A 23,964-nucleotide genomic window follows, 5' to 3' on the forward strand; every position below is an offset into this window, starting at 1 on the left:
AACAAAATCAAGAACAAAGATCAATTCTCTTCACTATGAAGTTGATCAACTATTTCAGTCATTTTTCTATAAACAAAACAAAGTATATATACTGTGTATATATATATATATATATATATATATATATATACTGTGTTTCCACTATGTGAAACCAGCTCGACTCGGGTACCAGGTCCTATTCCTGGAGACTGTTTCCATTACGACTTTACAGTACCTGGTTGTCATAGCGATGCAGTGCGTTACTTCCGTGTTGCCTGCTCAGAGTTGTTGATAAACTTGCTCGTTGCGTGTTGTCTCGTCAAGCTCATGCTGAATTTTTACGTCTGAACCTCCTGGACAAACCATGGTGTAGTTTTACAGGCTGTCATCATGTGGATTAACCTACTGACATATTTACTGTCAACTTCTGCATCTGTTTTTTGTAAAACGGTGGGTCACAGAGACAGCTCTGACCAATCAGTGGTCTGCAGTGTTTACATGTCATGTTTTAGTGTCTGGTCCCCAGTCCTGGAACCTCAGTGGAGGTGATACCAAAAAACTAGTACCAGGTACCAGATTCCAGGTCCTTTTTTGTAAGGGAAATGCAAAAACATCGAGGCGAGGCGAGCCGATACCACGTAGTGGAAACGTGGCAATATTAAAAATAAATAAATAAATAAATACATACATACACACACACACACACACACAGGGTGTCCCATAAGTCTCCATACATAGGAGACATAATACATTCCATACGTATATGGTTCTAACATGTATTTCTTTATATTTCTTCTTTATAGTTCTTCAGCAGTGGAGGACACACATTGAAATGTGTTCCTGACAAAATGGCAGTCATATAGAGCATATTATATAAATAAAAATGGTTTATGTCAAGAAACGTTTATTTTTCCTATGTATGGAGACTTATGGGACACCCTGTATATATATATAATAGTTGATCAACTATATAAATAAATAAATAAAACATGTATACCATTTTTTAAACTAACGTATTGCAAGCTAAAAACTTAAGATGTGCGCACTTGAAAACCCTCTGCCTGATTTATCAGGTGCACTACTGCCCCCAGTGGCCTGACTTATCAGTGCATGGCAAAGGTTTTGGGTGGACGGACGGACAACCAACTGACGACAATACCCTGCGGCCAGTGTGGTCAAGGGTAACAAACCACTCCCTCTAGCATGAACTGTACTACACATGTTCAGCAGTTCTTTTTCAGGAACACCAACATATCTACTATTTCTGGTGAGAGCTAAAGCCCCCTCCACACTGATTTTTTTACATTTATATTTTCTCCACTTATTCTCCCCCAGTGCTGGCTGTAGGTGAAGAGGTGCAGTGGTGGTGCCTGGTGCGGGACCATCCTTTGGGACTTTTGAATATTGTACATTCTGCAGCCTTCAGGTGTATATCATGTTTGACTAAGTGTTTCCTGGGGTTTGAGGTGTTGTCGTGGCTGGCTTTACATTTAGCATTACAGACATTGTTGTGGTCACCTCGACGTTGTCGCGTCAGGCAGACACTCCTCCACTCTCTCCCAGACACACGCAACATGAGGATGCATTCAAGTACCGAAATGTGGTACAGTTTGACTTTACGTGAATCAATACTCGTTAGTACCAACTGAATTTGGTCAGTACCAATAAAAGTCCAGAATTTGGTACCCATCCCTATTTCTGAGTCCATCTTCTAAAATGTTCTCTAGCTTCTGTCCTCCTTTGTGAGTCAGTAGCATTGGGTTGCGTTTGTACATGACATATTGGCCTTTAGCACAACACCTTTTCACCCTTATTTTGTTTTCATAGAACAAGCAATGAATTCATCAATCAATACTGAAAATAATTAATAGATGCAGCCTTAAATCAGTTTGATGTCTTTGAAACCTGTCATTAATGTTGAAAGCTATTACAGGCAGACACATAAATTATCAATGTCAATGAAAAATACATTTGAATCGGCTGCAAAATAATGATGAACCAGGATGTATACAAATGTCATATACAGTTCCTGAACATTCATTCATTCATTTTCTGAACCCGCTTTATCCTCACTAGGGTCACGGGGGTCGCTTGGAGCCTATCCCAGCTACATAGGGGCGAAGGCGGGGTACACCCTGGACAAGTCGCCAGTTCATCTCAGGGCTCAGTTCCTGAACATAAACATTGAAAATACCATTAGAAATCCAGAAGTCTCCTGTTGGGTTATTTTTATTAAATGCTGACACAATGATGTCAGAAGTACAAAATCTGTGTCTAAATATAGATTATATCTCTCTGTTATCCTGCTCAGATCTTCTATTCTGATTGTAGCCACATATTTGAACATATGTTACAGTTCTGTCCTTGTATTTATCTGCTCTGGCGTGCTGTAGCCAGTGCTGGGATTGAATCTGATAATGGGAAAAAAAAAAAAAACCTGAATCGCTGCATCTTCTGCATTCGATTGTGTGAGGCAGACAAGCTGTGGTGCATTAATGAGGGGATAGACGGAGTTCTGCTTAAGCCAAGCACCAGCAGTCGGTCATTTTTTTACTGTTACATTTTCAGTTCTGTCCCTAATCTTAAACTGGCTGAGTACAGGGATGAGGCATTGAAGAGAGAAGCTTTCAAATGTATATCAAACAAACCTCTGAGATCAAATACATTGACAGTACATGAGTCTCCCTCTTGTTTGGATTGGCACTTATTAGACTGGATTACAGTGAAATGTTTCTTTTAGATTGTTTTTTACCCTGTCCCTCTCCATTTTCTTGTCGAGTGCTGTAGTGGCCCATGCAAAAGCCTCATGGGAGCTGCTTTAATTTCTGCAATATCTAATTAACTGCTTTGTCAATAAGCACATTTCATGGGAAAAATCAATGTACACTCTTTGATGTGGCGATTTAGCACCTTCTTAAGTTTAATAGCCCATTTCAGCTGGAGCTATACTGGTGAGATTAATTGCTGAATAAAGCATCTATGTCACTCATGCATATTTGCACTGATAGATTGGTTGTACATCAATGACCCTACTGTCAGAAAGCCTATGAATTCATCATGGGTGTAATTACAAATATGCATTTGTTTCCTCATCTTAATTTATGATGCATCAGTGTCAAAGTATGCGGATTATTGAGTTAGGGTTAGCCACAGTGAAAAAGAATTAAAGTGCTTAATTGTGTTTCTCTTAAAAAAGTTAGTGTTGGCTTGGCCTGCACATGTAATCAGTTATCCACGATATGGACACGGTATTGAGACGTGTTGTATTCAGGCGTTTCTCTTCTATCAGGGGTCTGGGCTACAAAACAGTGACAAATGTCATGATAGTTTTATACTGGGGTTAATGTCATTGCACTGCATTGGTTAGTTTGGTTTAAATTGTTATCTTTGCTTCCAAAATGCCTCAGAGATGGTTTTTACTTAGGCCTAATTTCTTTCAACATTGATTTTTTTTTTTTAATCCATGACTATGATTTTCAATGTTCAGCCTCTAAATTTCTGAAATATTTTTTGTTCTCTGACCGTAAATAATAATTTTCTACCATAACTAGCCATCTACATTTTTCACATCTCAGTTGGGAAGAAAAATCTCCTATTAAACTTGAAGGAAATATTGATGTTTATATCTCAACTCAGCATGAACAGGACATCTTACAAGCTGTAGCCACGATGTGTACCAATATTTTTGTCCATATACATAGTTTATAAACATCAAATCAGATGAAATCAAATTTTATTTGTATAGTGCTAAATCATAACAAAAGTTATCTCATGACACTTTACATATAGAGAGCTGGTCCAAACCAGACTCTCAAGCCAATTTACAGAAACCCAACAGAATCCTCCAGGATCAAACACTTGGTGACAGTGGAAGGAAAAACTTCCTTTTAACAGCAGAAACCTGGAGCAGACCCTGTAGAAGCCAATAATGTAATAACAACCGATAACGTAATAATGGCCGATAATGTAATAAATTTGCCATTTAAAAAATGTAATATGCTAATAACATAATAATAGGCCAACAACATAATAAAATTGCTAAACCAATAACATCATAACTTTTGGCCAGTAATGTTATAACTTATTATGTTATTGGCTGGTTATTATGTTATTGGCCAGGCAAAAAAAAAAAAAAAAAATCTTTGAAAATGTAAACTGAGCCAATAATGTAATTATATATTGTGTGATAACTCAAAAGAAATGTGCTTCTAGTAGTACTAAAACTAGTTGCCACATGTTTAACTAGAATTTGTGATAATGGTTGTCATTTGAGGAAATAAACTTCTAAAATAACCTGTTCGTAAAAAGCATGAGCCATTTGAAGGTGTGGTACGTGTTATCAGGATGGAACCACCAGACGTCAGTTTTAATATTTAGTTGATGCATACTGGGACTGGTTCAACCTACACCTGCTCTTCTTCTTCTCCATGTGACTCTGAATAGCAGTAAGCTGTTGCTAGAAATTGGTAAATGAGAAACAAGAATTTTTCCAGATAACAGGTGTTGGGTGGTGAGTGAAAATCTCTTTGGTTTCCTTGTGTTGAATGAGTTGCACCGCTCTCTATTGTTTGCTGACAAGGCTCTTGCAAATGAAAAAGGGTCTTATGGTCAGTTTAAATGAAATTTAAATGGCTGCAGAAATGTTTTAGAAAAACAGAAAAAAGAAAATGCATAAAAAATTGTAATGTTTCATTAGAGTACATGTATACAGATTGATGTTTGACTCAATACTTGTCCCTAATAATGTTCATTTGTCTTCCTGTGTGAGTCCAGTCATTGACAGGCTGCTGTTTGTTGATTTTCCAGGTACTGACGTAGCAGAACAGTTGTGGGCAGATTCTGGTGAATGTTTGCAGGATGTGCCAGCAGCTCACAGCTTCTTGGTGAACACTGTAAAGGTCAGTATCATGTCACTAATACTTGCCTTCAAGATTCATGCGAAAGGAGCAGTTATTGTATGTTCAGGTTCCTTTAGTCCACACTTGGCCAAATTTTGTTAGCTAAAGAGCCATTTTAGGTCAGAAATAGAAATAGAAAAAAAAAAACCTGTCTGTAGCCTAAAGATGTCCTTATATGTTATGTGGTGACTGTTTAAGAATCTCTTTAGAATTAGTTTGTATAAAATATGTGGAGAATAAATCAAAGTTTCTGTGCATTTACAGAATTACATAGAAATTACAGAACTACACTAAAGAAAACTGACATTTGTCATTATTGTATTGTTCAGCAAAAATCGACTGGTATGTGAAGGCTTTTTTTGCAATGGATAATACAAACGAATACCTTCAGTGTCATGAAATAAAATGTAGTCTACTTTTACTACTACTTGTACTTTTTTTTTTTAAATTAATTTGGAGTGTAGTCTAGGTTTTTAACTGCATAACATCAGAATGACTTTATGGTTGTGACAATAATAGCAAAATGTGTAAAAACAAACTAAAAAAAACCCTTACAAAATAAGTGCAATTCATTTCCATATGTTTTTTTGACATGGGTACATGGAGCCACTTGAATAGGGCCCAAGAGCCGCAGGTTGCCCACCCCCACTTTAGTCCTTTTACCATATGCAGAGACATTATACAGGGTTTCTGCTGGTCATTATAAAGCATTAAAACTCATGAAATAGATTTTGCAAAATTTAAGGCCTTAAATGGCATTAAAAAGCATTACATTTGATGTCCAGAGGCATTAAAAAGTTAAATACACTTGATGGAAAAAAAACACTTGTCATTCACGATTTATTTTGATTATATAAGCATTTGATAATTTTGATCGGAAGTATAATGTGATGATTGACAGGCGGAACCCTTTAATTGGCTGTTGTTTATGGCCGGTGCACGAAATCCCAATACCGGATGTTTGGAATGCAACATGCTGTGAGCATGCTCATGCTGTGGCCAAAGAGTGGAGGGAATATTAGCAAATGTTGGAAAAATGGGAAAATGCAAGTTTCAGTAGAAGTGATTGGAGGAGGAACTATTCAGAACCTGGTTAAAGCCTGTGGACGGTAAACCCAGAGAGGCATTTTGCAGCATGTGCAAAAAGATCTTCAAACTTTGCACAGTGGGTGTCAATGCGGTGAAATCACATACTGTCAGACAGTCACAAGTCAGCGATTATAGGCAGGCAGCAGTTAAAGGTGCGGGAGACTTTCGTGACCAATTTTTGATCAAATCTGTCCAACCTCAGTCATATCCTCAGTATCATGAATCTGTCAGTCTTTCTGTCATTACTCACCTGAATCTCGTGCATTACGGTGAACAGTTTCTTAGTTCCATCCACCAGAAACAAACCATGTGTTTACAAAAAGAGCCAGTACGGAACTCGGGGATCTTCAGAATTTTGTTGCAACGTGCATTGTGGGAAACGCCGGTTCGCTCCACTGTCTGGCAGCAGCAGCTGCTAAAGACACAAGCTCCTTTCACTCTATGCATATTCCTCCAGCCGTTTCTGTGTTTCAGCCATTTCCGCGTTGTGTTTCATCCATATATCATATGCTCGCGCTGCCACTGTCAGGTGGCGGTGCAAGCCTTCGCTTCCCATAATGCATGTTGCGTCAAAATTCCTCAGATGCCCAGTTCCCTCCCAACTCTGTAAACACACGGGTTTGTTTCTGGTGGATGGCACTAAGAAACTGTTCACCGTAATGCAAGAGATTCAGGTGAGTACTGACAGACAGACTAACAGATTCATGATACTGAGGATATGACTGAGGTTTGACAGATGTGATGAAAAATTGGTCACAAAAGTCTCCCGCACCTCTAACTGTGCCGAATTTCTTTGTCGTGACCAGCAATGGTTGCTGCTGCTACCGCCACACCTGCCGCTACAAGGACCGCCTCCAGCAGCGTGGCGACAGGGGGGACGTCCAGCCACCTGGGAGCGGAATTTGGCTGGACTGTGGCTTTGAACGCGTAGGTGCTCTGGTGTCTGAACACTGCAGAGCAGCACCACTCTTATGCATCCAACAATGGTGTCTCTGAGTTGTTTCTGACAGTGTGTTCTGATTCTGACAGAGCCAGATCTTTCACCTGTGGAAAGGACAAAACCAGCTACATTCTAAAATTTGGACTTGCCCCACACTTCAAAAACGAATTGATTTTTGTAGTTAACAAGGCAGGACCATTTGTGTTGATGTTTGATGAGAGTTTGAACCACTCAACAAAAAAAAAAAAAACTAGATGGATATATATATATATATATATATATATATATATACACACTACCAGTCAAAAGTTTGGACTCACCTGGTTTTGCTTTATTTTCATGACTACATTATAGATTCTCAGTGAAGGCATCAAAACTATGAATGAACACATATGGAACTATGTAGTTAAAAAAAAGTGTGAAGTAACTCAAAGCATATTATACATTTTAGATTCTTCAAAATAGCCACATTTTGCTTTTATTACTGTTTTGCACATTCTTGGCGTTCTCTGGATGAGCTTTGTGAGGAAGTCACCTGAAATGTTTTCCAAAAGTTCTGAAGGAGTTCCCAGTGATGCTGAGCACTTGTTGGCCATCTGTGGTCCATCTCATGTCATTTAAATGAGAAGGTGAGTCCAAACTGTGGACTGGTAGTGTGTGTGTGTGTGTGTGTGTGTGTGTGTGTGTGTGTGTGTGTGTGTGTGTGTGTGTGTGTGTGTGTGTGTGTGTGTGTGTATATGATATATATATATATATATAATATATATATATATATATAGTCTGTATATATGTATTTATATATATATGTATGTATATAATATATGTATGTATATATATGTATATATATTATATATATATATATATTATGTATGTATACATATATGTATATATATATATATATGTATGTATACATATATGTATATATATATGTATGTATACATATATGTATATATTATGTATGTATATAATATATATATATATTAAATATTGTATATATAATATATATTTATATAGACTGTATATATGTATTTATATAGTCTCTATATATGTATATGTTTATATGTATTTATATAATATTATGTATATATAATATATATTTATATATATGTATATATTATATTATATGTATATATATATAATGTAATATATATATATTATAATGTATATATATATGTATATATGTATATATATATATATATATATATATGTATATATGTATATATATATATGTATATATATATGTATATATATATATATATATATATATATATATATATATATATATATATATATATATATGTGTCACAGTAGAGATTGAAATCCAGTAGGATTCCTAATCCCACTAGGACAGATAGGAATTGTAGTTTGTCCTGGGACAAACTAAAATTCCTAAACTAAAAACAAAAACAAACTAAAATTTCAATCTGTCCTAGTAGGATTTGTAATCCTACTAGGACAGTTTGAAATTTTAGTTTGTCCTAGGACAAACTGAAATCCTACAAGACATTAGGATCTGAAGATTGGAATTCCAATCTGTCCTAGGAGAATTTGCAAATCCTACTAGGACAGATTGTAATTCTATTTGGAAGTGGGATCTGAAGATTGGAATTGTATGTAGCACCTTTAAGTATTAGAAAAAAACAACTGACAAAACCTCTATAGTATTACTTGTTTGAAATTTTGAAGTTAGTACTATAGACTAAGGTTATTGTCACTTAACTAGTGAGTAGTATGCAGCACATTTAAGTCTTAGAAAAAGTCTTTGAAGCTTAGCTATAGAATATTAGATTCAAAGTCTGTGTAAATTCTGAATAAAATCATGGTTTGTAAGAATATTGTTGTTTCTTTTACTTTTAACCCTACCATCTAGACCAGGGGGCAGCAAAATGCCAATGCCAACTTTAACATCGTACATTTTCTGAATGGCTTGGCAACAATTAGATAATAATAAAATTGTATGTTGCCATGGCAACGGGTTGTTTACAGGTACGTTTTTCAAATTCTACCGATTTCTGAATACAAATGTGTCTCATTTACATACCAATGACAGTTACAAACGGCCATTGAATAAGGTTGGACCAGATAGGACGGCTGGCATCCTGGTTACAATGTGTATTGACCTAAGGGCCATATACTGTATCTAAGATATGAAAATAATTCAACTGAAGGGCCATATACTGTATCTAAGATATGAAAATAATTCAGCTGAAGGGCCATATACTGTATCTAAGATATGAAAATAATTCAGCTGAAGGGCCATATACTGTATCTAAGATATGAAAATAATTCAGCTGGAATAGTGATGGCGAAATCGTAGGACAGACTGAAATTCCAATCTTCAGATCCCACTTCCAAATAGAATTACAATCTGTCCTAGTAGGATTGTAAATTCTCCTAGGACAGATTGGAATTCCAATCTTCAGATCCTAATTTCTTGTAGGATTTCAGTTTGTCCTAGGACAAACTAAAATTTCAATCTGTCCTAGTAGGATTACAGATCCTACTAGGACAGATAGGAATTTTTTGTTTGTCCTAGGACAAACTAAAATTCCTATCTGTCCTAGTAGGATTAGGAATCCTACTGGATTTCAATCTCTACTGTGACATATATATACATATATATATATATATATATATATATATATATATAAACGATATCTGCAGTTGGACATGGGCATTAAATTTGTTGAAAGTGGCATTAAAAAGGGCAATAGAAAGCATTAAATTAGGTTTCCTAATGGGCGAGGTCAAGCGTGTCACAGATGGACAGCCCACTACTTTTTGATTCAAAATTTTTGAACCAGACAAGTTTAAGACAAATATTACACATAATTGGAAAAGTCTAAATGCCATCGGAAACATACTCAAAGGGCAAAATTTAGTTTCAAATATTTTTAAATGAAGAATATCAAACCACTGCGTCACAGATGGACAAAACATTAATGTCAATTTTTTTGCAAGAATTTCAAAGTTCTCAAAAGTAAAGTTCATATGACATTTTCATCCTAAAATAATTCAGTGTAAACCTTAAACGCTCTATTTTACCACCTAGTAACTGGTTAGAGGAAAAAAATGTTATTAAACCTAAATAGTAAGAGTTTTGAAAAATGTCAGCGTCACGGATGGACAACAAAAGTAACTATCAAATTAAACATTTTTTATGTCAATTATCAATATCGTACACTTTTTTTTTTTTTTACAGTATCTACAACATACAAATAATATTAACATTATTTACATTATATATTATATATTAACATTTTCAAGTGTATTTTGCATAGATATATGCATTTATTAATTTTAAACAATGCATTTAGAATATGACATAAATAATATAATAGTCAAATATCAATGTATTTGGAATGAATGTAGTTTATTTATGAGAGTTCATAAAATAACCCAGAATGACAGCAGAAAGCTTTCTCACTTTCCAAACATTCACAGTCATAAAACTCCTCAAATGTATTTTTCTCATTTCAAAATAATTTTTTTTGAAAATATAAGTAATTACCTACCCAAAAATATAAGTTTGGTGTAGATTATTGTAATTAATTTTTTTTGACCAGATGTTAACCCTCCCTGACTTCGCCCTAATACCTGCAGAAACCCTGTTTTACTTTAGATATTATTACCAGCAGAATGTTTGCTCTTGTACTTGTATAAGGTGTTATTGTAGGCATAACCTGTTTTCATTTTGTTTTAATGTATTTCCGAAGTACTGTATAATCTCCTCTGTATAATAATGTGCACTTTAGATCAGTTTATGGAAAAATGAAATCCTCCTCTTTATGTTTACTGAATCCAGAATGGCCTTGTCTTGCTTGGATGATGAAATGATTAAGCACAGCTGATATAAATCTGGCAGAGTTCTGCATTTCTCCTCTTGTTATCATTGAATCATTTTTGATAGCGTAAGGAAAGATGGAGCTCATTGAACTAACTGGGTTTATGGGATTATGTGTCTGTGTGAAAAGAAACTGCTGGACTTGTGACACCAGAACACACACCCACACACCTCCGTCACAGTTTTTGGGTACTGGCACAACCAGGTATTTGAGGCAGCAGTTTCACTTTATCATGTCTGTAATATGACTCTTCAAAGAGTCTGTGTTATTTGTGTCAAGACCAAAGCAAATATGCAGTCTGGTTTATACTAACATATGGTATATGTGTTAGAGGGCGTCCAATTAGGTTTTACCAACCGTTGGTATGAGTCGAACTCAGGTCGATGCCTGTGAAGCCTCCATCAGTGTGACAGGGACAAATGTAGCCCATTAGAGGACCACACACATTGGGTACGGTTACATGATGTTTTTAAATCCGATTTATTTTTCCAGAAGAAATTAATTCGGAACTAAAGTATTTTCTCTTCTGTTTACGTGGAAATGTTAAACCCAAATAAAGGTTTACATGAGGTATTAATGAGGTAGATGAGTGAGCACAAGGGTTTGTGCTGCAGTGCTCACATTGCCTTGTTCTGGCAGCCCTTCTGTTAGCTTAGCTTAGCTTAGTCACTGCATTTCCATGGTCACACGTAGCCAGTTTTTTAAAGGTGATTTGTTGTCTTTTGTAAGTGATTTTCTGAAATCCGATTCTCCCTAATTATTTCTGTAGATCTGCGACTTACTGCACTCATACAATCTTGGGACTGTTGTGTTGACGGAAGTTAGAAAATCATTTTGTTGGAAGGGAGGCATACGCTAAATTAGCTTTGCTTTACCGTTTTAGCTTTGCATTAGTTTTTGTTTCCCAAGATTTTACTACTGCAGTAAGTCACATGGCCATGATTTGAGCCTCAATTTGTGATCATATTGACCCCACCGGACTAAAGTAATGATTAGGGAGAAGTGAATTTCACAAAATTACTCATAAAATACTATAAATCACCTATAAAAGCCTGGCTACATCTGACCATAGGAATGAAGCGATTAGGCTAAACTAGGCTAAGCTAAGCTAACGGAAGGGCTGCGAGAACAAGTCAATTGGTGCACTTCAGTGCAAACCGATTTGCCCACTTATCAAACTCATTAGTGCATGACAAATGAATTAATCAAAAACAAGTGGTGAACTCTTCCTTCAGGGTTTTCCAGGCTGGTAGATACCATCAGAATCGCCCACTGGAACGGTTTGGGTTGACTAGACTGCAGTGCATATTCTTCCACCAGTGCAGAATGTGTGCGTCAGTGTGACAGGACAAGACAACGAGCATGTGCAGAATGGCAGGAATAAAGTCCAAACGGAATAAAGGGTTTACATGTCGAAGGAATAATTTAGTTTGGAATTAAAAGTGGATTAAACCAGTGACTTTAATCGGGTATAAATTTAACCCGAACTATTCTTTTTCAACTGGAATAAGGTGTTTACATAGGCGTCTTAAATAGGATCTAACCTTTAATCAGATTAAACCAGGAATAAAAGTTGTCACGTAAACACACGGATTCTCACAGAAATAGAGTTTACCAACTGTTTTTGCATGAAGGCTCCATACACAGAATAAAGGGGATGACATTTTTTCTGAGATAAGTTTATATTTAAATGAAAGTTAAGTCTATGTAGTATGTTTTCTCCAATAGTGTCAAGAACCTTTTCTCTTCCTGCCGCAGAAGGTACTATACTTTTTTATATGAAGGGGATGTATAATGAAGTCAGGCCTTTATGTCTAATTTCCTTTGTTTAATGAATATAAATGGTTCTATTTAGTACATAACCTCTAGGGCGTCTCAAAAATCACTTTTCTCTTCAGATCATGGTGTTATTTAAACCAGTTAATCTCCAACATGATAATACCCCCCCCCAAAAAAAAAAAAAAAAATTCAGCAAAATCCATCAATGTTTGACACCCCCCCACCCACCGCGAAGTATGAAGGGCCCATCAAAAAACATCCAAAAACGCCAAAAAATGCTGTTTTTAAATGCATTACCATGCTTAATGGATACTAAAGTGCCTAAAGTACAGACATCCACACTGTGTCACATGTGGTACCTGACTGAGTCTGTTGTGGTACTAAGTCTCTTTGATAATGAAGTACCAATAGAAACCAAAGCAGCCATGGCAAGACAACTGGAGGCCAAGCCCAAACCTGCAGCATTCACCAGAGGGAAGCCCACCTTTCCCACACAGAAGTTCCTGCATGGACAGCAGCCTGACCTGGAGGATCTGTGGGACCCCAGTCCAGTCCTGGCTGATATTTGACCTTCTAGGCATGGATGGGGCATGGCTGGAAGCACCCCCAGAGCAGTGGGAGGAAGAGCCACAGTACAGAGAAATGAGGGCTGTTGTCTCAGGCGACACAGTGGTGCAGTGGATAGCACTGGTGCCTCACAGACAGAAGGTCCTGGGTTCAATTCCAACAGCAGTCGATTGGGGCGGGACCTTTCTGTGTGGCGTTTACATGTTCTCCCCATGTCTGGGTGGGTTCTCTCTGGGTACTCCAGCTTCTTCCCACCATCCAAAGACATGCACTGATAATTTAAGTTAATTGGTTAATCTAAATTGCCCATAGGTGTTTATCTGAATAAACTGTGAAATGCACATGTATAAAAGAATGTCCAGATTATCAGAACCATGTCATCATGAAAGTCTTTGATTTATACAACTTTAAACCTTGTATTTAGCCTTATTATTTTAGTGTTCATCTATATTTGTCTTTAACTAAAACCTGTATTTTGCTGAAAAGGGGGTTAAGAAAATAGACATTGTGTTCAACTACATTTACTGTTCTGGACTTCTTTCTATTTCAAGTTTTTATCCTATAATTGAGGTATTTTATTTTAAAATCACCTTATTTTCACTTACATATCACCTGATACAATAACCTATGAAGTTGATATTACAGGGATGCTGTATAATACTAGAAAAAGCAATTTGTGGACAATTAGACCTCATTATATGTGATTTTCTGGGTTAAAATGAGCGTTTTTTGGCATTTTTTGATGGGTCCTTCATACTTTGTGGTGGGGGGGGGTCAAATGTTGACAGATTTGCTGAATTTTTTGGGGGGGGCTGTTATCATGTTGGAGATTAACTGGTTTAAGTAACACTGTGATCTGAAGAGAAAAGTGATTTTTGAGATGCCCTAATAACCTCTGGATATAAGTAGAGCTACTTATCCTCTGCAAATAAGCAGGAAAAGTCTGTTTTGTTCTGAATAGGGATTGCAAGCTCTGGAGTTGGTCCCTGAGTGCCCACTGCTCCTAAAGTGTGATCTGTGTTCATCCTAATGTGCATATGTATTAGGATTAGTAAAATGCAAAGACCAAACTTCCCTATGGGGACAATAAAGCCAGTTTTCCTTTACCCTTTATTACCTTTGGCCACATTACCCTCATACTCTGTAAAAGACAAGTTTTAGGTTTAGTTTTCATCTGAAAATGTTTTCACAAATCAAGTCCATACTCGAGTATAAAAGGTAACAGTAATGCCACCTCATGCTGGATGCCATCTGCTATAAAACGCAAGAGAAGGAACAGAGGAAATGTCTTTGGATCTAGAGCAGAAATTAAGCAACGGTGAGGTGTTTTTATGAAAACACAATTCTAATTTTCATGTGATTTTACTCTAATGAAAACATGATGATAAATTTAGAATTCCATTTCTAAAATTAGAGGTGTTTTATTACTGTGACTTTCTTTCAGCAGTTACCCTCTTCCTAATAAAGTCAAAGATTAATCGTCAATCAGCTTTTCCATTCTCCACGGTATCAGTATGATATCAGTCATTAAAAATCCACTGGAGTTTGACTTTTTATTACCAATACTTACCAAATAGTCAAATAGCCATAATATTATTAAAATGTGCTGAATTGGAAGATATTTTAGTCATTTTGTGTTACTTTTTGGTTTAGTTTCAAAGGAGCTAATGTGTCAGTGAAAATAATTCAGCTTCAGCAGTTATTTGATGTATAGAAAATGCTTGTATTTTCTGTAGTCTCCCTCCATTTAATTAAGAGTTTGCTTAATCCCTCAGGAGGCCTCAGCTATAAGCTTTTTGGTAATGACCTGTTTAATCCTCCATCTGAGATCAAACTCACAGACCTATTAACAACCATCAAAGCAGTACCACTCAGCTTGTTTAGAACAACATTAGATTATTGAACAACATATGACTCTGTTGTGTTAGTGTGGATTTTGTTGGTCCTGTAGGTTGTGCAGAAGAAAAGCATCACATGCCCAAAATGACTGCTGTGCTAACATGTTTTTTGGGTCACTGCATTTGCTTGTTTTTATTAGATAGAGCACAAAAAAACCCAAACTACCCCATAATTGTGCAGACATTGCTTATTGTTATCCCTGCAGCTCAGTACTGTCGGTCGTTGTTAGTGGGAATGAAGGGAAGCCAGGAAGGGTTAGACACCATAATTGTTAAAATAGAGATAACGGCACACACTTTTGGTCTTAAAGAAGGTGTTGTATAGATCTAGCTTGTGAAAACTGGAGGTTGTAGTTGTGAGAAAAGAGGAAAAAGTGTAATCACACCTTAATTTTTCACCTCTGCACATTGCAAATAGGGGATGAATTTCAGTTTGGAAAAGTTCCAGAAGGTGTCATATGCAGTCCTCTGTCCTAGATGCACTCCCGTCTTCTTATTTCTCAGTTTGTACATCCTCAGGTTCATTCCTTTAGTTCTGCTCTTGCCTACTCTGCTTGCATTTTAGGCTACATTCAGACAGCAGGTCTTAATGCACAATTCGTTGTTTTTTTTGTTTTTTTTACGTGAAATCCGATGTTTTTGTGTGCTCGTTCATATTACACATTAAATGCGACTTCTGTCAGTTTTGAGTGTGAACTGAATGCGACCCACATGCGCAAAAAAGGTCCTGACATAATACGTGACCATGCAGGCACCCACTGTGTTTATGGAAGTCGGTGTGTTTTTCCCAGTGCTTCTCCTCCTGGGATGCAGAATTGTGACGTTTGTCACATTTCAGTGATTTAAAGGTCAGATAAATGCGACCTGGCCATTCAGACTGAAGTCACATTGCAAAATATTGGATACGTATTGGATTTAGGACCACATATGAAGTGGGCTGGGTCAGATTTGTGCTGTTCAAACTGTCTTTAACAGTTCGGATACAGGTCACATATGGGCAAAAAAATCTGATTTGGGCCACATTTGCCTGCAGTCTGAACGTAGCCTTAGTCTTTCCCATTTGAGATGCAAGTTGAGGAGACCCGAAGAGAATACATGTGAAGAAATGGACATTTGATCACTTTAAAGCGTAACTTTACGTCCGTTTATGAGGGAAAATCACTGCCTTGCATGAGTCTGACTTTTCTGAACAGAGCAATAAAATGGATTCAGTTTAAGCTGTTGTGTAAATAATTAGAGATATTAATATAGTTACTGTTGAGCACTGATAGGAAGTCACACATGGACTTTCATTGAATTAGATGAGTTCTCTTCCAGTGGCAGTACCACCCACTTTTATTGGGAGATTGATGTCCTGCATCAAGACCACAGGACTTTAACATAGTGGCAGAACCTGACAACCTCGTAAAATCAACTTGGCATTGATTCTGGATAGAACATGACGCTGAAATACAGTTACATTGGTGCTATTTGTATTTTTTTTTTTCCAATATTAATGTTCACATGGTTGACTGCATGTTTGACCATCTTATGAGTAAAGAGCAGCTTCACTTGTAAAATCCTGGATCGGTACGTTCCAGCTGTGTGTCTTGACCTTTTTAAATACATCCCGCTGATCGCCAAAAGGAGCTCACCGCTCCTAGCGAGCCTCCTCCCTCCTCAAGATTCATTGTAGGAGCTGAAGCATCCTTAAACATGGCTCACTGAGATCGATGTCCAGGTCACAAGCAAGAGGACGGAGGAGAGAGGAGACGAGCAGGCGCAAAATAAAGAAATGAGATCAGCATAATGTAAGAATGGCTGGGGAAATAAATGCAATGGATAGTCATTTGACAGCATAAAGCAGAACTGCAGTAGGAAGTGAGTAGTTGCCACAGGTGACAAAAAGGATGACAGTACCTCTGCTCATGCACTAAAATGTTGTGTGTAATAAGTACACACTATGAAGCATTAGTTAAGCATTAATAAATACTGAATTCATCATTTATAAAGCATATTTCTGACATGAATACTCATTAATATATGGTTTATAAACACAGTTATAAATGTTATATTCATCATTAATAAGCTCATCTACAATGTGCTTAATGATTGTATTTTCATACTTTATAAATTATGGATTCAGCATTTAAACATTTAGTATTGCATCACTTACAAACCAGTTATGATCTGCATTTATGCTTGCACATACACTATTCAGACATGTACTAATGGTTTGTGGGTATTTTATACTAACTCACACATTTATTTTCCAATAGATGTCCTATAAACAGTTATTAATACAGAAATTCATTATTTCAGGTAGTTATAAAGCACTTACTACTCATTAATTGAGTCTATGGTGTGAGCTCATCTAAAGTGTGCACTATCTATGACATATAAAGCATTTACAAATGAGATTTAAAGGTTGGCAATGCCTAAAGACTCACAAAAGTCTGAGTTATTCTAACAAAGGAAAGACAAAGCGCATGGGATTATTAAAACAAACTGCAGTGATATTTATTGCAACTTCTCACAAGGGTAAATATGGCTCAATAAAAACTCAAAAACACCAACAGCAAATCATAGAGGTTTCAAAGTGCTAAATACAAAAAGTACTAAGTAAATAACATTTTTAATTAAAAAATATAATATTTTTCATCATCAAAACATAAAGTCAGAAACTGTCAGTCATAATTCAATATGATTGTAAACCTCAAAAGTGTCAATATTATGAAACAGATAAAATAAACTCTTTAAAACCATTCTAACTGTGCTTATAAACCATATACTAATGAGCATTCATGTCAGAAATCTGCTTTATAAATGATGAATTCAGTATTTATTAATGCTTAACTAATGCTTCATAGTGTGTACTTACTATAAAGTGTTACCGATATTTTTTCAGTCCGTTCAGACCCTGCTGCCTACACAGCATCATAATCAGGCTGCAAACCACTACAGACACCCACAATGCATATGCACACATGCTCGAGCACACGTCCCATCCTCAGAGAAGAAAATGTACAGATTCAGCATAAAGTGATCATTTACAGCCATGCTCAAACCTCCTGTTTCTTACTTCACCACTGAAGGAGAGCATTGAAAATGTCAGGATTTTAGCTATGGCTACAACACCTACAGTGAATGCATGTACTGGGCTTTTGCTTCAAAAGCTCCCTGAGGGTGTCTCACAAGCACTCAGCTTTTATTGCGGCGATGACTGCTTGTGATTTTTACACCAGAGGACAGCAGGAGAAGAAAAACTACTCTATTCAACCACCCTATGGCTGGTGCTGCAGCACTTCTGAACATGTCATACATTTTGGACACTGGGCACAGAGATTAGCAGCTGCTTTGACTAGAAGTGCCATTAAATAAGGTCCAAATGTTTTTTGCAGTTGAAATAATTTGTTTTCATGCTCTGTCAAGTTAAGATTTGAATTATACTCCACGCACACAATCTCATTAACATGTTCTTATTCATCTTCTTGCATTTCCTCATTGTTTTTGACGGATTTTGGGAATCCAGATATTTCCATATGCCTTTTTCTCTCTTTTTCATGCTGATCAGTTTACTTCTGTGTGATGTGGAATTAATTCAGTATATGGTATTAATGGTTAAACCAGGGGATTCCATGCTGCATCTGACAGGGCATCCACACACCTGTTAAATGGCCCACTCCATTGTAGCACAAAGGCAAATGCTCACAATTAAAGTTAAGGCTTTGTCTTGTTACACTCCCATACAGATGGCTAGCTTCAGTAGTTCAGCCCGCTTTGATTCTATATGGCTGATTTTCTACGAAGTACCCTCCTTTGATCGGTGTCTTTGTCGTCTTTTTGACCGATCGCAACACTTTTTCTGGGCACTACAGCGACACATACTCTGTCCAAGCATGAGCTGCCTCAACTTTTCTGATTTCATTCTTTTCACCTTCTTCTCTCTCCTGTTATTTATTCGTTATAATATATATATTATATATCATTTATTGTTATTTATTAGTAGATTGTTCGCCAGTACATTAAATTCTATGATTACAAGCCTGATTTTCACTGACGAGCTCAGCCAGACCGACCCCCAGCTCCCCTCATTAAAAAACGTAATTGACATCTATAGACATCGTTGGCTGTCAACGTTCAGACTAGGGCTGTAAAAAAAATATCAGTTCTGCAATATATTGCGATATTTCGTTTCACAATACTGTATCGATATTAAAAAGTACTGTATCACTATTTTTAGGTATTTATTCAAATGCAGATATTGTGGAGGTTCATTTTTGTTTTTTTTGTTTTTCTTTTTTGTTTATGATTAGTTTATTCTTATTTAACACTCTTTTATTAAATAATGTTAGTTCCTTTGTTGGGATTGAACTAAAATACTGTTCTGATGTTAGTTCTGAACTAATAGAATATGAACATTTGAACAGGATCTTAAACTGTAATGTCTGTAAAACAGAATTTCAGTTTGAACACAGGCACATTTTGTGATATAACATTAGATCCCGTTGGGATAAAATAAAAATTTGTTTAGTATTTGTGCAGATTTCTGGTGTAATTCAATTCTTCAAGGAAATAATCATTTAAAAAAAGAAGGAAACAAAAAAAAGGCTTTTTTAACAGTATCGTGATATATTGTATTGTGATCCTAGTATTGTGATTTGTATTATATCACCAGATTCTTGCCGATACACAGCCCTAGTCTGGATTTGAATTGACGTCTATAGATGTCAATGGCAGCTAGTGAGTTCAAGTCTGGAGTCTTCCATGTCACTAAATAACACTACCTGTTATTTCAGGCACTTTCAATTTCCCCAAACAGGACGTTCTGTGCTCCAAAGCTGCAAAGCTGCTTTGTTTGACCACGTCTTTGGTTTTAATCTGTCAAGCATGGCAGACTTTTATCCTCCAGCAGGATTGTCTTTCATCTCATGTCCAGTTGCATCTGTTTTTTTTTTGTTTTTTTTTTTGTTTCTTTTTTATACCAGTGCAGCTTTCCATCCAGTGCACTGTATGTGTGCTAGCATGGGGATTATACCACTACCTGTGCAATACTTACTGAGTGGAGCCGACAACCACTGGATTACACTGAGGATTTTCTGATCTGCTGTCTCAGTGGTTAGGAGGTGGTAGGTTTAAGCAATCCAAACTACTCTTAAAGGCTTAGTTACAGATTATGGTTAAGGAAATATTGCCTTTATGGTGTTAAGTTATTTCACGCATAAATATCCTGTCTGCCCCCCTTACTTACAGTTGTTTGTCTTGTATGAGCCTAAAAGACTGGTTGTAATGAAAATATAAACACGAGTTGTTTTACAGCCACTGCTGTTGTTTTTTTGATGAGAAAACACTTTTAATAAATGTGAATTTAGGTCAAAATACACAAGAGACAAAGCATCCAGTGTCTGAACAACCAGCTAAATGATGTTTCTTAGCTTGTAATTAACTCAGGCCTACAGTAGATATGAGTTAAAAACATCTTTTATTGAAAGAGAAGCACAAGGACAAAAACAACACTGTTTTACTAAACTGTTAACAGGCAACTTTGTTTTTTTAGAGAAAAAGAAACCAGATGGTATTTCTTATTAGGTTAATTTCAGTTCACAAATTTACTTAGTGTGTGTAGATGCCAAATATGGGTGGAGTACATTAGCTGTACTACCAATGCAGTCATCCACATGTTGTGTAATTGCCTGCTTTCAGTCTTAGTTTTGAATCTTTAATGCATTTTCCCACAGTATGATATATCATTTGAATACCCGGACAGTTCGCTCATACCAGTGACCATCCTCAGTCTGCTTTGAGTGTTTTTTCTCTAATATTTGGACCTATCTTTAAGAGCTGGGTTAGACACCCAAACAGGTTGTTGGAACAATTTTTATCAGGTCACCAATCATCAGACTTGCATATCAATACTACAATACTATGACAATTCATTCAAGTAAAATAGAATTCTCTAAAAGAGTTTATAAATGCTGACCTCACCAAAGCCATGTGAAATATAGAGGAGGTCCTCTGTCATACAAAAGATATGCCGCGTTTCCACTGTGTGGTATCGGTTCGACTCGACTCGGCCTTTTTGCGTTCCCATTACAAAAAAGGACCTGGAATCTGGTACCCGGTACTAGTTTTTTGGTATCACCTTCGCCGAGGTTCCAAGTGATACTAAATTGTGACATATAACACTGCAGACCACTGATTGGTCAGACAGTTTTCTCTGTGACCCGCCATTTTACAAAAAACAGATGCGGAAGTTGACAGTAAATATAGCGGTACATTAATCCACATGATAACAGCCCAAAACTACACCATGGTTGGTCAAGGAGATTCAGTCTTTGGTGGCCGACGTAAAAATTCAGAAGAGACAACACGCAACGAGCGAATTTTCAGCAACTCTCTGAACAGATGACACAGAAATAATGTGCCGCATCGCTATGACGTCCAGGTACTGTAAAGTCAGTAGTATCCTGTAATGGAAACGGTCTCCAGGAATACCGAGTCAAGTCGAGCTGAGCCGAGTCGAGCTGGTTCCACGTAGTGGAAATGCGGCAATAAAGAACAAAAACTATTATGTGGGTAAAAAAACTTTCTGACTCAACAGAAAAGTCTCATGACGATGTTCGTGTTTATGTGTTTGAATAAGTTGTTTATTGTGTGTGTTAGTTTGGACAGTGTGTTGATCTGAAACTGACACTCTGTCATGTCAATTGAATCCCAAGGAAATATAAAATTGATTTGTTTTGATGTTGAGCTAAAAAGTTTAGTGATCACTGCAGTGGAGCATTAAATGTGGCCACATTTACTAACTCAATATACAGACCAGTCCCAGTCTGTCCACTCCCAGACGTTCTGCCAAGTGCATAAAGAACTGCTGACAAATCATCAATTGCGCGGAGGCTGTGATGAAAACTTTTGCATCTGCAAACTTTCCTGAAGATTTTACCCATTGAGTTGGTGACAAATAAACGTGGTTAGCACAGTGAAGAAATCCATTTAGTAGAACTCCAACAGTTAACTGTCAAATTAATTGCGGATTGAGTAATTCTTTGAAGGAAAAACTCTCTTTTATTCAAGCTACTTCAATGTGGATATTTTCTGGTTTCACTCCCTCTCTCCCATGAACTGAATACCTTTGAGTTTGGACTAAATAAGACATTTGAGGATGTCACCTTGAGCTTTATAGCATTCATCTTTTACCTTTTTCCAACATTTTATAAACCAAACTGTTCAATTAATGGAGAAAATCATTGACAGTGAAAGTAAGTGTTGCTGATGCTTATCTGTTCTGCACCTTTTACACATACCCATATCGTTCATCCCCTCATACCTCAGATGACTGGCATTATTATTTCAGATTTATCACCTCCAGCTTTGATCAGCACTGATGGAAACACAACACCCATGTTTATCTGCTATTTTCACCTCTTTTCTGCAGTGGTGCTATGACACACAGTGCATAAATAGCTACACAGTACCATTACGCATTGTTTTTACTGTCTGGAGCAACTTTCAACAGCAATTTTGTTCTTCGTATTGTTACCTCCGCCAAGGAGGTTATGTTTTTGCCAGGGTTTGTTTGTCTGTCTGTTTGTCTGTCCGTTAGTGTGCAACATAACTCTAAAAGTTATGGACAGATTTTGATGAAATTTTCAGGGTTTATTGGAAATGGGATAAGGAAGAAATGATTAACTTTTGGGGGTGATCCGGAAGAAATCCTGGATTCTGGATCACTTTGAAATTTTCGTTGACATTGTGGTAAATGGGGCCAAAATTTTTGTTTCCCAGTATCTCGCTTAATTATTGACCAAAACTCATGAAATTTAACTCAGGAATTGACAATGGGGTCCTCTGTCACATTTCAAAGGCTGATCCGGATCTGATCCAGAAGGCGGATTTTATTTTAAAAAATAAATGTAGGATTTGTATCACCGATTATGTGGGGAATTTTTGCGCTTGGTGGAGGTCTGCGCTCTCCGAGTGCTTTTCTAGTTGAAGATGTAACAGTGGCAGGACAGAGACATGATAGACTCCTGATTCAAGGGAAGGCTATTGTTCCATCTTTTCATTGTGTGTTTGTGACATTGAATGTGACAAACCAAAAGAACAGGGAAGTACACTCACGTAGAGATGCAGCTATGGATTATTTTTGTAATTGATTAATCTATGGGTTATTTTCTACAATTCGATTTAAACAGTTATTTGAATTGGCTAAATAATTATTAAAATGTGAAAAAGACATGACTGAAAATCAACTTGTCCCAGCTAAAAACCACAAAAAGTGTAATATAGAAAGAACAACAACGGTATATAAAAGTGTATAAAAACACCTACACTGTAAAAAAAAAAAAAAAAAAATCTGTAATTTAACAGAATTTTCACTGTTTATTTTACAGATTTTTCCTGTGTTTTTAAGATACAGGAAAATATAAATGAAATGACAAAAACAGACTGTGATTTTACATGTCAAATGTAAAATAACATGAAAAAACTGTAACTGTGAATAACCAAAAAATTTCAATTTTTTAAAAGAATTTTTTTCTTTTTTCACAGAAAAATACAGTTAAAATACATTTAAAATGTATCATAATTTCACAAATATTTCTTTTCTATTTATGAGATTAAACTGTTAATTTAAAGTTTAATACTGTAAAAAAAAAATAAATAAAACATGATAAAATTACTGACAATTAACCGTTAAAGAAGTATTCGTTCTGTAAGTTTAACAAGACTTGTTTGTTAATTGACAAATATTTTGTGTAATTATGGGAGGTTTCACAACAAAAATGTTGAATAAATGTGTTTTTGTGAATGTATAACATGTATAAGCACTGATAAACTGTCCAAATACAGTTTTTATCAGTGGATTGTACAACTGAGTCTCATTGAAAATTATTTCTATATATATTTATAGGTAATTTGATTGTTTTAATACATGAACATATTCTTTATTAAACATAAAAAAGTAAATAAAAAAAAAAAAAAAAAAAGCA

General features: G+C 36.3%; 1 protein-coding gene across 4 annotated transcripts in view; it reads left to right on the top strand.

The window, feature by feature from the left end:
- The window catches only part of glceb (glucuronic acid epimerase b), a 113,506-nt gene that overhangs the window by 44,494 nt on the left and 45,048 nt on the right, over positions 1-23,964 (top strand). For all 4 annotated transcript variants that reach the window (XM_030122841.1, XM_030122834.1, XM_030122849.1 and 1 more), the window contains one exon: positions 4,786-4,877. The gene's annotated coding sequence lies outside the window, so the exon portion shown is untranslated. The remainder of the gene's footprint in view (positions 1-4,785; positions 4,878-23,964) is intronic.

This window comes from Sphaeramia orbicularis, chromosome 3 (assembly GCF_902148855.1).
Source record: "Sphaeramia orbicularis chromosome 3, fSphaOr1.1, whole genome shotgun sequence".
Taxonomy (NCBI): Eukaryota; Metazoa; Chordata; class Actinopteri; order Kurtiformes; family Apogonidae; genus Sphaeramia; species Sphaeramia orbicularis.